This window comes from Schistocerca nitens, chromosome 2 (assembly GCF_023898315.1).
Source record: "Schistocerca nitens isolate TAMUIC-IGC-003100 chromosome 2, iqSchNite1.1, whole genome shotgun sequence".
NCBI classification, from domain to species: Eukaryota; Metazoa; Arthropoda; class Insecta; order Orthoptera; family Acrididae; genus Schistocerca; species Schistocerca nitens.
In genome coordinates this window covers 1,204,635,957-1,204,652,032 of record NC_064615.1, presented here as the reverse complement: position 1 = coordinate 1,204,652,032, position 16,076 = coordinate 1,204,635,957, and positions in this window count along the sequence as shown.

The window sequence follows — 16,076 nt, the reverse complement described above, 5'->3', positions numbered from 1 at the left end:
GAAATTGCATCGGAATTAAATATAACAGACACAATGCCGACTTAAGTACAGGAAGATTGAGTCTTCCTACTGTCTATGATTTGAGCGTTTCCTGCGTCACCAGTTTTACATTCCGGTGCACCTCTGCAGGTTTACTGTATCCATTGGACCTTCCCATTGACGATGAAACACAGAAATTGCATCGGAATTAAATATAACAGACACAACGCCGACTTAAGTAAAGAAAATTGAGTCTTCTTAAGGTCTATGTTTTGAGCGTTTCCCGTGTCACCAGTTTTACATTCCGATGCACCTCTGCAGGTTTACTGTATCCCTTGAACCCTCCCATTGACGATCAAATAGAAAAATTGCTTCGGAATTAAATATAAGAGACACAATGCCGACTTAAGTACAGGAAGACAGAGTCTTCCTACTGTCTGTGTTTGAGCGTTTCCTGTGTCACCAGTTTTACATTCCGATGCACCACTGGAGGTTTACTGTATCCCTTGGACCTTCCAATTGACGACGAAACACAGAAATTGCATCGGAATGAAATATAAGAGACACAATGCCGACATAAGTACAGGAAGCCTGAGTCTTCCCAATGTCTATGTTTTGAGCGTTTCCTGTGTCATCAGTTTGACATTCCGATGCACCTCTGCAGGTTTACTGTATCCCATGGACCTTCCCATTGACGATGAAACACAGAAATTGCATCGGAATTAAATATAAGAGACACAATGCAGACTTAAGTACAGCAAGACTGAGTCTTACTAATGTCTATGGTTTGAGAGTTTCCTGTGCCACCAGTTTTACATTCCGATGCACCTCTGGAGGTTTACTGTATCCCTTGGACCTTCACAGTGACGATGAAACACAGAAATTGCATCGGAATTAAATATAAGAGTCACAATGCCGACTTAAGTACACGAAAACAGTGTATTCTTACGGTCTATGTTCGAGCGTTTCCTGTGTCACCAGTTTTACATTCCGATGCACCTCTGCAGGTTTAATGTATCCATTGGACCTTCCCATTGACGATGAAACACAGAAATTGCATCGGATTTAATTATAAGAGACACACTACCGGCTTAAGTACAGGAGGACTGAGCCCTCCTACTGTCTATGTTTTGAGCGTTTCCTGTGTCACCAGTTTTACATTCCCATGCACCTCTGCAGGTTAACTGTTTCCCTTGGACGTTCCCCTTTACGATGAAACACAGAAATTGCATCGGAATTAAATATAAGAGACACAATACCGACTTAAGTACAGGAAGGCTGAGTCTTCCTACTGTCTATGTTTAGAGCGTTTCCTGTGTCACCAGTTTTACATTTCGGTGCACCTCTGCAGGTTTACTGTATTCCTTGGACCTTCCCATTGACGATGAAACACAGAATTTGCATCGGAATTAAGTATAACGGACACAATGCCGACTTAAGTACAGGAAGATTGAGTCTTCCTACTGTCTCTGCTTTGAGCGTTTCCTGCGACACCGGTTTTACATTCCGATGCACCTCTGCAGGTTTATTGTATTCATTGGACTTTCCCATTGACGATGAAACACAGAAAATGCTACGGAATTAAATATTAGAGACACAATGCCGACTTATGTACAAGAAAACTGAGTCTTCTTAAGGTCTATGTTTTGAGCGTTTCCCGTGTCACCAGTTTTACATTCCGATGCACCTCTGCAGGTTTACTGTGTCCCTTGGACCTTCCCATTGACGATGAAGCTCCGAAATTGCATCGGAAATAAATATAAGAGACACAATGCCGACTTAAGTACACGAAGACTGAGCGTTTCCTGTGTCACCAGTTTTAGATTCCGATGCACCTCTGCAGGTTTACTATATCCCATGGACCTTCCCATTGACGATGAAACACAGAAAATGCATCGGAATTAAATATGAGACACAATGCCGACTTAAGTACAGGAAGACTGAGTCTTCCTACTGTCTATGTTTTAAGCGTTTCCTGTGTCACTAGTTTTACATTCCGATGCACCTCTGCAGGTTTAAGGTATCGATTGGACCTTCCCATTGACGAAGAAACACAGAAATTGCATCGGAATTAAGTATAACAGACACAATGACGACTTAGGTACAGGAAGACTGAGCGTTTCCTGTGTCACCAGTTTTACATTCCGATGAACCTCTGCAGGTTTACTGTATCCCTTGGACCTTCACAGTGACGATGAAACACAGAAATTGCATCGGAATTAAATATAAGAGACACAATGCCGACTGAAGTACAGGAAGACTGAGTCTTCCTACTGTCTAGGTTTTGAGCGTTTCCTGTGTCACCAGTTTTACATTCCGATGCACCCCTGCAGGTTTACTGTATCCCTTGGACCTTCCCATTGACAATGAAACACAGAAATTGCATCGGAATTAAATATAAGAGACACAATGCCGACTTGAGTACAGGAAGAGTTTGCCTTTCTACTGTCTATGTTTTGAGCGTTACCTGTGTCGCCAGTTTTACATTCCGATGCACCTCTGCAGGTTTACTGTATCCCTTGGACCTTCCCATTGACGACGAAACACAGAAATTGCATCGGATTTAAATATAAGAGACACAATGTCGACTTAAGTACTGGAAGACTGAGAAATCCTACTGTCTATGACTTGATCGTTTCCTGTCTCACCAGTTTTACATTGCGATGCACCTCTCTAGTTTTACTGTATCCATTGGACCTTCCCATTGACGATGAAACACAGAAATAGCATCGGAATTAAATATAAGAGACACAATGCCGACTTAAGTACAGGAAGGCTGAGTCTTACTACTGTCTATGATTTGAGCGTTTCCTGTGTCACCAGTTTTACATTCCGATGCACCTCTGCAGGTTTACTCTATCCATTGGACCTTCCCATTGACGATGAAACACTGAAATTGCATCGGAATTAAATATAAGAGACACAATGCCGACTTAAGTACAGGAGGACTGAGTCTTCTTCCAGTCTATGTTTTGAGCGTTTCCTGCGTCACCAGTTTTACATTCCGATGCTCCTCTGCCGGTTTACTGTATTCCTTTGACCTTCACAGTGACGATGAAACACAGAAATTGCATCGGAATTAAATATAAGAGTCACAAAACCGACTTAAGTACAGAAAAATTGTGTCTTCTTACGGTCTATGTTTCGAGCATTTCCTGTGTCACCAGTTTTACATTCCGATGCACCTCTGGAGGTTTACTGTATCCCTTGGACCTTCTCATTGACGATGAAACACAAAAATTGCATCGGAATTAAATACAAGAGACACAATGCCGACTTAAGTACAGGAAGACAGTCTTCCTTATCTCTATGTTTTGAGCGTTTCCTGTGTCACCAGTTTTACATTCCGATGCACCTCTGGAGGTTTACTGTATCCCTTGGACCTTCGAAGTGACGATGAAATACAGAAATTGCATCGAAATTAAATATAAGAGTCACAATGCCGGCTTAATTACAAGAAAACAGTGTCTTCTTACGGTCTATGTTTCGACCGTTTCCTGTGTCACCAGTTTTACATTGCGATGCACCTCTGCAGGTTTAATGTATCCATTGGACCTTCCCATTAACGATGAAACACCGAAATTGCATCGGAATTAAATATAAGAGACACAATGCCGACTTAAGTACAGGAAGACTGAGTCTTCCTTCTGTCTATGTTTTGACCGCTTCCTGTGTCACCAGTTTTACATTACGATGCAAATCTGCAGGTTTACTGTATCCCTTGGACCTTCCCATTCACGACGAAACACAGAAATTGCATCGGATTTAAATATAAGAGACACAATGCCGACTTAAGTACTGGAAGACTGAGTAATCCTACTGTCTATGTCTTGATCGTTTCCTGTCTCACCAGTTTTACATTGCGATGCACCTCTGTAGTTTTACTGTATCCATTGCACTTTCCCATTGACGACGAAACACAGAAATAGCATCGGAATTAAATATAAGAGACACAATGCCGACTTAAGTACAGGAAGGCTGAGTCTTCCTACTGTCTATGTTTTGAGCGTTTCCTGTGTCACCAGTTTTACATTCCGATGCACCTCTGCAGGTTTACTGTAACCATTGAACCTTCCCATTGACGATGAAACAACGAAATAGCATCGGAATTAAATATAAGAGACACAATGCCGACTTAAGTACAGGAAGACTGAGTCCTCCTACTGTCTATGTTTTGAGCGTTTCCTGTGTCATTAGTTTTACATTCCGATGCACCTCTGCAGTTTTACTGTATCCCATGGACCTTCCCATTGACGATGAAACACAGAAATTCCATCGGAATTACATATAAGAGTCACAATGCCGACTTAAATACTAGAAAACAGTGTCTTCTTATGGTCTATGGTTCGAACGTTTCCTGTGTCAAAAGTTTTACATTCCGATGCATCTCTGCACGTTTAATGTATCCATTGGACCTTCCCATTGACGATGAAACTCAGAAATTGCACCGGAATTAAATATAAGAGACACAATGCTGACTTCACTAGAGGAAGACAGTGTCCTCCTACTGTCTATGATTTGAGCGTTTAGTGTGTCATCAGTTTTCCATTCCGATACCCCTCTGCAGGTTTACTGTATCCCATGGACCTTCCCATTGACGATGAAACACAGATATTGCATCGGAATTAAATGTAAGAGACACAATGCAGACGTAAGTACAGGAAGACTGAGTCTTCCTACTGTCTATGTTTTGAGCGTTTCCTGTGTCACCAGTTTTACATTCCGATGCACCTCTGCAGGTTTACTATATCCCTTGGACCTTCCCATTGGCAATGAAACACAGGAATTGCATCGGAATTAAATATAAGAGACACAATGCCGATTTGAGTACAGGAAGAGTTTGTCTTTCTACTGTCTATGTTTTGAGCGTTTCCTGCGTCACCAGTTTTACATTCCGATGCACCTCTGCAGGTTTACTGTATCCCTTGGACCTTCACAGTGACGATGAAACACAGAAATTGCGTCGGAATTAAATAAAAGAGACACAATGCCGACTTAAGTACAGGAAGACTGAGTCTTCCTAATGTCTATGATTTGAGCGTTTCCTGTGTCAACAGTTTTATATTCCGACGCACTTCTCCAGGTTTACTGTATCCATTGGACCTTCCCATTGACGATGAAACACAGAAATTGCATCGGAATTAAATATAAGAGACACAATGCCGACATAAGTACAGGAAGACTGAGTCTTCCTACTGTCTATGATTTGAGCGTTTCCTGTGTAACCAGTTTTACATTCCGATGCAGCTCTGCTGGTTTACTGTATCCCTTGGACCTTCACAGTGACGATGAAACACAGAAATTGCATCGGAATTAAATATAAGAGACACAATGCCGACTTAAGTACAGGAAGACTGAGTCTTCCTACTGTCTATGTTTTGAGCCTTTCCTGTGTCACCAGTTTTACATTCCGATGCGTCTCTGCAGGTTTACTGTATCCATTGGACACTCCCATTGACGATGAAACACAGAAATTGCATCGGAATTAAATATAAGAGACCCAATACCGACTTAAGTACAGGAAGGCTGAGTCTTCCTACTGTCTATGTTTTGATCGTTTCCTGTGTCACCAGTTTTACATTCCGATGCACCTCTGCAGGTTTACTGTATGCATTGGACCTTCCCATTGACGATGAAACACAGAAATTGAATCGGAATTGAATATAAGAGACACAATGTCGACTTAAGTACAGGAAGACTGAGTCTTCCTAATGTCTCTGCTTTGAGCGTTTCCTGCGACACCGGTTTTACATTCCGATGCACCTCTGCAGGTTTATTGTATTCATTGGACTTTCCCATTGACGATGGAACACAGAAAATGCTACGGAATTAAATATTAGAGACACAATGCCGACTTATGTACAAGAAAACTGAGTCTTCTTAAGGTCTATGTTTTGAGCGTTTCCCGTGTCACCAGTTTTACATTCCGATGCACCTCTGCAGGTTTACTGTGTCCCTTGGACCTTCCCATTGACGATGAAGCTCCGAAATTGCATCGGAAATAAATATAAGAGACACAATGCCGACTTAAGTACACGAAGACTGAGCGTTTCCTGTGTCACCAGTATTAGATTCCGTTGAACCTTTGCAGGTTTACTGTATCCCTTGGACTGTCCCATTGACGATGAAACACAGAAATTGCATCGGAATTAAATATAAGAGACACAATGCCGACTTAAGTACAGGAAGACTGAGTCTTCCTGCTGTCTATGTTTTGAGCCTTTCCTGTGTCACCAGTTTTACATACCCGATGCACCTCTGCAGGTTTACTGTATCCATTGGACCTTCACAGTGTGGATGAAACACAGAAATTGCATAAACTTAAATATAAGATACACAATGCCGACTTCAGTTCAAGAAAACTGAGTCTTCTTAGGTTCCATGCTTTAACCGCTTCCTGTGTCACCAGTTTTACATTCCGATTCACCTCTGCAGGTTTACTGTATCCTTTGGACCTTCCCATTGAAGACGAAACACAGAAATTACCTCGGAATTAAATATAAGAGACACAATGCCGACCTAAGTACAGGAGGACTGAGTCTTCTTCCAGTCTATGTTTTGAGCGTTTCCTGCGTCACCCGTTTTACATTCCGATGCTCCTCTGCCGGTTTACTGTATCCCTTGGACCTTCGAAGTGACGATGAAATACAGAAATTGCATCGAAATTAAATATAAGAGTCACAATGCCGACTTAATTATAAGAAAACAGTGTCTTCTTACGATCTATGTTTCGACCGTTTCCTGTGTCACCAGTTTCACATTGCGATGCACCTCTGCAGGTTTAATGTATCCATTGGACCTTCCCATTGACGATGAAACACCGAAATTGCATCGGAATTAAATATAAGAGACACAATGCCGACTTAAGTACAGGAAGACTGAGTCTTCCTTCTGTCTATGTTTTGACCGCTTCCTGTGTCACCAGTTTTACTATACGATGCACCTCTGCAGGTTTACTGTATCCCTTGGACCTTCCCATTCACGACGAAACACAGAAAATGCATCGGATTTAAATATAAGAGACACAATGCCGACTTAAGTACTGGAAGACTGAGTAATCCTACTGTCTATGTCTTGATCGTTTCCTGTCTCACCAGTTTTACATTGCGATGCACCTCTGTAGTTTTACTGTATCCATTGCACTTTCCCATTGACGACGAAACACAGAAATAGCATCGGAATTAAATATAAGAGACACAATGCCGACTTAAGTACAGGAAGGCTGAGTCTTCTACTGTCTATGTTTTGAGCGTTTCCTGTGTCACCAGTTTTACATTCCGATGCACCTCTGCAGGTTTACTGTAACCATTGAACCTTCCCATTGACGATGAAACAACGATATTGCACCGGAATTAAATATAAGAGACACAATGCTGACTTAAGTAGAGGAAGACAGTGTCCTCCTACTGTCTATGATTTGAGCGTTTAGTGTGTCATCAGTTTTCCATTCCGATACTCCTCTGCAGGTTTACTGTATCCCATGGACCTTCCTATTGACGATGAAACACAGATATTGCATCGGAATTAAATGTAAGAGACACAATGCAGACTTAAGTACAGGAAGACTGAGTCTTCCTAGTGTCTATGATTTGAGCGTTTCCCGTGTCACCAGTTTTACATTCCGATGCACCTCTGCAGGTTTACTGTGTCCCTTGGACCTTCCCATTGACGATGAAGCTCCGAAATTGCATCGGAAATAAATATAAGAGACACAATGCCGACTTAAGTACACGAAGACTGAGCGTTTCCTGTGTCACCAGTTTTAGATTCCGTTGAACCTTTGCAGGTTTACTGTATCCCTTGGACTTTCCCATTGACGATGAAACACAGAAATTGCATCGGAATTAAATATAAGAGACACAATGCCGACTTAAGTACAGGAAGACTGAGTCTTCCTGCTGTCTATGTTTTGAGCCTTTCCTGTGTCACCAGTTTTACATACCCGATGCACCTCTGCAGGTTTACTGTATCCGTTGGACCTTCACAGTGTCGATGAAACACAGAAATTGCATAAACTTAAATATAAGATACACAATGCCGACTTCAGTTCAAGAAAACTGAGTCTTCTTAGGTTCCATGCTTTAACCGCTTCCTGTGTCACCAGTTTTACATTCCGATTCACCTCTGCAGGTTTACTGTATCCTTTGGACCTTCCCATTGAAGACGAAACACAGAAATTACCTCGGAATTAAATATAAGAGACACAATGCCGACTTAAGTACAGGAGGACTGAGTCTTCTTCCAGGCTATGTTTTGAGCGTTTCCTGCGTCACCAGTTTTACATTCCGATGCTCCTCTGCCGGTTTACTGTATTCCTTTGACCTTCACAGTGACGATGAAACACAGAAATTGCATCGGAATTAAATATAAGAGTCACAAAACCGACTTAAGTACAGACAAATTGTGTCTTCTTACGGTCTATGTTTCGAGCGTTTCCTGTGGCACCAGTTTTACATTCCGATGCACCTCTGGAGGTTTACTGTATCCCTTGGACCTTCTCATTGACGATGAAACACAAAAATTGCATCGGAATTAAATACAAGAGACAAAATGCCGACTTAAGTACAGGAAGACAGTCTTCCTTATCTCTATGTTTTGAGCGTTTCCTGTGTCACCAGTTTTACATTCCGATGCACCTCTGGAGGTTTACTGTATCCCTTGGACCTTCGAAGTGACGATGAAATACAGAAATTGCATCGAAATTAAATATAAGAGTCACAATGCCGACTTAATTATACGAAAACAGTGTCTTCTTACGGTCTATGTTTCGACCGTTTCCTGTGTCACCAGTTTTACATTGCGATGCACCTCTGCAGGTATAATGTATCCATTGGACCTTCCCATTGACGATGAAACACCGAAATTGCATCGGAATTAAATATAAGAGACACAATGCCGACTTAAGTACAGGAAGACTGAGTCTTCCTTCTGTCTATGTTTTGACCGCTTCCTGTGTCACCAGTTTTACATTACGATGCACCTCTGCAGGTTTACTGTATCCCTTGGACCTTCCCATTCACGACGAAACACAGAAATTGCATCGGATTTAAATATAAGAGACACAATGCCGACTTAAGTACTGGAAGACTGAGTAATCCTACTGTCTATGTCTTGATCGTTTCCTGTCTCACCAGTTTTACATTGCGATGCACCTCTGTAGTTTTACTGTATCCATTGCACTTTCCCATTGACGACGAAACACAGAAATAGCATCGGAATTAAATATAAGAGACACAATGCCGACTTAAGTACAGGAAGGCTGAGTCTTCCTACTGTCTATGTTTTGAGCGTTTCCTGTGTCACCAGTTTTACATTCCGATGGACCTCTGCAGGTTTACTGTAACCATTGAACCTTCCCATTGACGATGAAACAACGAAATTGCACCGGAATTAAATATAAGAGACACAATGCTGACTTAAGTAGAGGAAGACAGTGTCCTCCTACTGTCTATGATTTGAGCGTTTAGTGTGTCATCAGTTTTCCATTCCGATACACCTCTGCAGGTTTACTGAATCCCATGGACCTTCCCATTGACGATGAAACACAGATATTGCATCGGAATTAAATGTAAGAGACACAATGCAGACTTAAGTACAGGAAGACTGAGTTTTCCTACTGTCTATGTTTTGAGCGTTTCCTGTGTCACCAGTTTTACATTCCGATGCACCTCTGCAGGTTTACTATATCCCTTGGACCTTCCCATTGGCAATGAAACACAGGAATTGCATCGGAATTAAATATAAGAGACACAATGCCGATTTGAGTACAGGAAGAGTTTGTCTTTCTGCTGTCTATGTTTTGAGCGTTTCCTGCGTCACCAGTTTTACATTCCGATGCACCTCTGCAGGTTTACTGTATCCCTTGGACCTTCACAGTGACGATGAAACACAGAAATTGCGTCGGAATTAAATATAAGAGACACAATGCCGACTTAAGTACAGGAAGACTGAGTCTTCCTAATGTCTATGATTTGAGCGTTTCCTGTGTCACCAGTTTTATATTCCGACGCACCTCTCCAGGTTTACTGTATCCATTGGACCTTCCCATTGACGATGAAACACAGAAATTGAATCGGAATTAAATATAAGAGACACAATGCCGACATAAGTACAGGAAGACTGAGTCTTCCTACTGTCTATGATTTGAGCGTTTCCTGTGTAACCAGTTTTACATTCCGATGCAGCTCTGCTGGTTTACTGTATCCCTTGGACCTTCACAGTGACGATGAAACACAGAAATTGCATCGGAATTAAATATAAGAGACACAATGCCGACTTAAGTAAAGGAAGACAGAGTCTTCCTACTGTCTATGTTTTGAGCCTTTCCTGTGTCACCAGTTTTACATTCCGATGCGCCTCTGCAGGTTTACTGTATCCATTGGACACTCCCATTGACGATGAAACACAGAAATTGCATCGGAATTAAATATAAGAGACCCAATACCGACTTAAGTACAGGAAGGCTGAGTCTTCCTACTGTCTATGTTTTGATCGTTTCCTGTGTCATCAGTTTTACATTCCGATGCACCTCTGCAGGTTTACTGTATGCATTGGACCTTCCCATTGACGATGAAACACAGAAATTGCATCGGAATTGAATATAAGAGACACAATGTCGACTTAAGTACAGGAAGATAGAGTCTTCCTACTGTCTATGTTTTGATCGTCCCCTGCGTCACCAGTTTTACATTCCGGTGCACCTCTGCAGGTTTACTGTATCCATTGGACCTTCCCATTGACGATGAAACACATAAATTGCATCGGAATTAAATATAAGAGACGCAACGCCGACTTAAGTACAAGAAAACTGAGTCTTCTTAAGGTCTATGTTTTGAGCGTTTCCCGTGTCACCAGTTTTACATTCCGATGCACCTCTGCAGGTTTACTGTATCCCTTGCACCATCACAGTGACGATGGAACACTGAAATTGCATCGGAATTATATATAAGAGACACAATGCCGTCTGAAGTACAGGAACACTGAGTCTTCCTACTGTCTATGATTTGAGCGTTTCCTGTGTCACCAGTTTTAGATTCCGATGCACCCCTGCGGGTTTACTGTATCCCTTGGACCTTCACAGTGACGATGAAACACAGAAATTGCATCGGAATTAAATATAAGAGACACAATGCCGACTTAAGTACAGGAAGACTGAGTATTCTTCCAGTCTATGGTTTGAGCGTTTCCTGCGTCACCAATTTTACATTCCGATGCACCTATGCAGGTTTATTGTATTCCTTGGACCTTCCCATTGACGATGAAACACAGAATTTGGATTGGAATTAAGTATAACAGACACAATGCCGACTTAAGTACAAGGAGATTGAGTCTTCCTACTGTCTATGTTTTGAGCGTTTCCTGTGTCACCAGTTTTACATTCCGATACACCTCTGCAGGTTTACTATATCCCTTGGACCTTCCCATTGGCAATGAAACACAGGAATTGCATCGGAATTAAATATAAGAGACACAATGCCGATTTGAGTACAGGAAGAGTTTGTCTTTCTGCTGTCTATGTTTTGAGCGTTTCCTGCGTCACCAGTTTTACATTCCGATGCACCTCTGCAGGTTTACTGTATCCCTTGGACCTTCACAGTGACGATGAAACACAGAAATTGCGTCGGAATTAAATATAAGAGACACAATGCCGACTTAAGTACAGGAAGACTGAGTCTTCCTAATGTCTATGATTTGAGCGTTTCCTGTGTCACCAGTTTTATATTCCGACGCACCTCTCCAGGTTTACTGTATCCATTGGACCTTCCCATTGACGATGAAACACAGAAATTGCATCGGAATTAAATATAAGAGACACAATGCCGACATAAGTACAGGAAGACTGAGTCTTCCTACTGTCTATGATTTGAGCGTTTCCTGTGTAACCAGTTTTACATTCCGATGCAGCTCTGCTGGTTTACTGTATCCCTTGGAACTTCACAGTGACGATGAAACACAGAAATTGCATCGGAATTAAATATAAGAGACACAATGCCGACTTAAGTAAAGGAAGACAGAGTCTTCCTACTGTCTATGTTTTGAGCCTTTCCTGTGTCACCAGTTTTACATTCCGATGCGCCTCTGCAGGTTTACTGTATCCATTGGACACTCCCATTGACGATGAAACACAGAAATTGCATCGGAATTAAATATAAGAGACCCAATACCGACTTAAGTACAGGAAGGCTGAGTCTTCCTACTGGCTATGTTTTGATCGTTTCCTGTGTCATCAGTTTTACATTCCGATGCACCTCTGCAGGTTTACTGTATGCATTGGACCTTCCCATTGACGATGAAACACAGAAATTGCATCGGAATTGAATATAAGAGACACAATGTCGACTTAAGTACAGGAAGATTGAGTCTTCCTACTGTCTATGTTTTGATCGTCACCTGCGTCACCAGTTTTACATTCCGGTGCACCTCTGCAGGTTTACTGTATCCATTGGACCTTCCCATTGACGATGAAACACATAAATTGCATCGGAATTAAATATAAGAGACGCAACGCCGACTTAAGTACAAGAAAACTGAGTCTTCTTAAGGTCTATGTTTTGAGCGTTTCCCGTGTCACCAGTTTTACATTCCGATGCACCTCTGCAGGTTTACTGTATCCCTTGCACCATCACAGTGACGATGGAACACTGAAATTGCATCGGAATTATATATAACAGACACAATGCCGTCTGAAGTACAGGAACACTGAGTCTTCCTACTGTCTATGATTTGAGCGTTTCCTGTGTCACCAGTTTTAGATTCCGATGCACCCCTGCGGGTTTACTGTGTCCCTTGGACCTTCCCATTGACGATGAAGCTCCGAAATTGCATCGGAAATAAATATAAGAGACACAATGCCGACTTAAGTACACGAAGACTGAGCGTTTCCTGTGTCACCAGTTTTAGATTCCGTTGAACCTTTGCAGGTTTACTGTATCCCTTGGACTTTCCCATTGACGATGAAACACAGAAATTGCATCGGAATTAAATATAAGAGACACAATGCCGACTTAAGTACAGGAAGACTTAGTCTTCCTGCTGTCTATGTGTTGAGCCTTTCCTGTGTCACCAGTTTTACATACCTGATGCACCTCTGCAGGTTTACTGTATCCATTGGACCTTCACAGTGTCGATGAAACACAGAAATTGCATAAACTTAAATATAAGATACACAATGCCAACTTCAGTTCAAGAAAACTGAGTCTTCTTAGGTTCCATGTTTTAACCGCTTCCTGTGTCACCAGTTTTACATTCCGATTCACCTCTGCAGGTTTACTGTATCCTTTGGACCTTCCCATTGGCGATGAAACACAGAAATTGCATCGGAATTAAATATAATAGACACAACGCCGACTTAAGTACAGGATGACTGAGTCTTCCTACTGTCTATGATTTGAGCGTTTCCTGTGTCACCAGTTTTAGATTCCGATGCCCCTCTGCAGGTTTACTGTATCCCTTGGACCTTCACAGTGACGATGAAACACAGAAATTGCCTCGGAATTAAATATCAGAGACACAATGCCGACTTAAGTACAGGAGGACTGAGTCTTCTTCCAGTCTATATTTTGAGCGTTTCCTGCGTCACCAGTTTTACATTCCGATGCACCTCTGCCGGTTTACTGTATCCCTTTGACCTTCACAGTGACGATGAAACACAGAAATTGCATCGGAATTAAATATAAGAGTCACAAAGCCGACTTAAGTACAGAAAAATTGTGTCTTCTTACGGTCTATGTTTCGAGCGTTTCCTGTGTCACCAGTTTTACATTCCGATGCACCTCTGGAGGTTTACTATATCCCTTGGACCTTCTCATTGACGATGAAACACAGAAATTGCATCGGAATTAAATATAAGAGACACAATGCTGACTTAAGTAGAGGAAGACAGTGTCCTCCTACTGTCTATGATTTGAGCGTTTAGTGTGTCATCAGTTTTCCATTCCGATACACCTCTGCAGGTTTACTGTATCCCATGGACCTTCCCATTGACGATGAAACACAGATATTGCATCGGAATTAAATGTAAGAGACACAATGCAGACTTAAGTACAGGAAGACTGAGTCTTCCTACTGTCTATGTTTTGAGCGTTTCCTGTGTCACCAGTTTTACATTCCGATGCACCTCTGCAGGTTTACTATATCCCTTGGACCTTCCCATTGGCAATGAAACACAGGAATTGCATCGGAATTAAATATAAGAGACACAATGCCGATTTGAGTACAGGAAGAGTTTGTCTTTCTGCTGTCTATGTTTTGAGCGTTTCCTGCGTCACCAGTTTTACATTCCGATGCACCTCTGCAGGTTTACTGTATCCCTTGGACCTTCACAGTGACGATGAAACACAGAAATTGCATCGGAATTAAATATAAGAGACACAATGCCGACATAAGTACAGGAAGACTGAGTCTTCCTACTGTCTATGATTTGAGCGTTTCCTGTGTAACCAGTTTTACATTCCGATGCAGCTCTGCTGGTTTACTGTATCCATTGGACCTTCACAGTGTCGATGAAACACAGAAATTGCATAAACTTAAATATAAGATACACAATGCCGACTTCAGTTCAAGAAAACTGAGTCTTCTTAGGTTCCATGCTTTAACCGCTTCCTGTGTCACCAGTTTTACATTCCGATTCACCTCTGCAGGTTTACTGTATCCTTTGGACCTTCCCATTGAAGACGAAACACAGAAATTACCTCGGAATTAAATATAAGAGACACAATGCCGACTTAAGTACAGGAGGACTGAGTCTTCTTCCAGTCTATGTTTTGAGCGTTTCCTGCGTCACCAGTTTTACATTCCGATGCACCTCTGGAGGTTTACTGTATCCCTTGGACCTTCTCATTGACGATGAAACACAAAAATTGCATCGGAATTAAATACAAGAGACAAAATGCCGACTTAAGTACAGGAAGACAGTCTTCCTTATCTCTATGTTTTGAGCGTTTCCTGTGTCACCAGTTTTACATTCCGATGCACCTCTGGAGGTTTACTGTATCCCTTGGACCTTCGAAGTGACGATGAAATACAGAAATTGCATCGAAATTAAATATAAGAGTCTCAATGCCGACTTAATTATAAGAAAACAGTGTCTTCTTACGGTCTATGTTTCGACCGTTTCCTGTGTCACCAGTTTTACATTGCGATGCACCTCTGCAGGTTTAATGTATCCATTGGACCTTCCCATTGACGATGAAACACCGAAATTGCATCGGAATTAAATATAAGAGACACAATGCCGACTTAAGTACAGGAAGACTGAGTCTTCCTTCTGTCTATGTTTTGACCGCTTCCTGTGTCACCAGTTTTACATTACGATGCACCTCTGCAGGTTTACTGTATCCCTTGGACCTTCCCATTCACGACGAAACACAGAAATTGCATCGGATTTAAATATAAGAGACACAATGCCGACTTAAGTACTGGAAGACTGAGTAATCCTACTGTCTATGTCTTGATCGTTTCCTGTCTCACCAGTTTTACATTGCGATGCACCTCTGTAGTTTTACTGTATCCATTGCACTTTCCCATTGACGACGAAACACAGAAATAGCATCGGAATTAAATATAAGAGACACAATGCCGACTTAAGTACAGGAAGGCTGAGTCTTCCTACTGTCTATGTTTTGAGCGTTTCCTGTGTCACCAGTTTTACATTCCGATGCACCTCTGCAGGTTTACTGTAACCATTGAACCTTCCCATTGACGATGAAACAACGAAATTGCACCGGAATTAAATATAAGAGACACAATGCTGACTTAAGTAGAGGAAGACAGTGTCCTCCTACTGTCTATGATTTGAGCGATTAGTGTGTCATCAGTTTTCCATTCCGATACACCTCTGCAGGTTTACTGAATCCCATGGACCTTCCCATTGACGATGAAACACAGATATTGCATCGGAATTAAATGTAAGAGACACAATGCAGACTTAAGTACAGGAAGACTGAGTCTTCCTACTGTCTATGTTTTGAGCGTTTCCTGTGTCACCAGTTTTACATTCCAATGCAGCTCTGCTGGTTTACTGTATCCATTGGACCTTCACAGTGTCGATGAAACACAGAAATTGCATAAACTTAAATATAAGATACACAATGCCGACT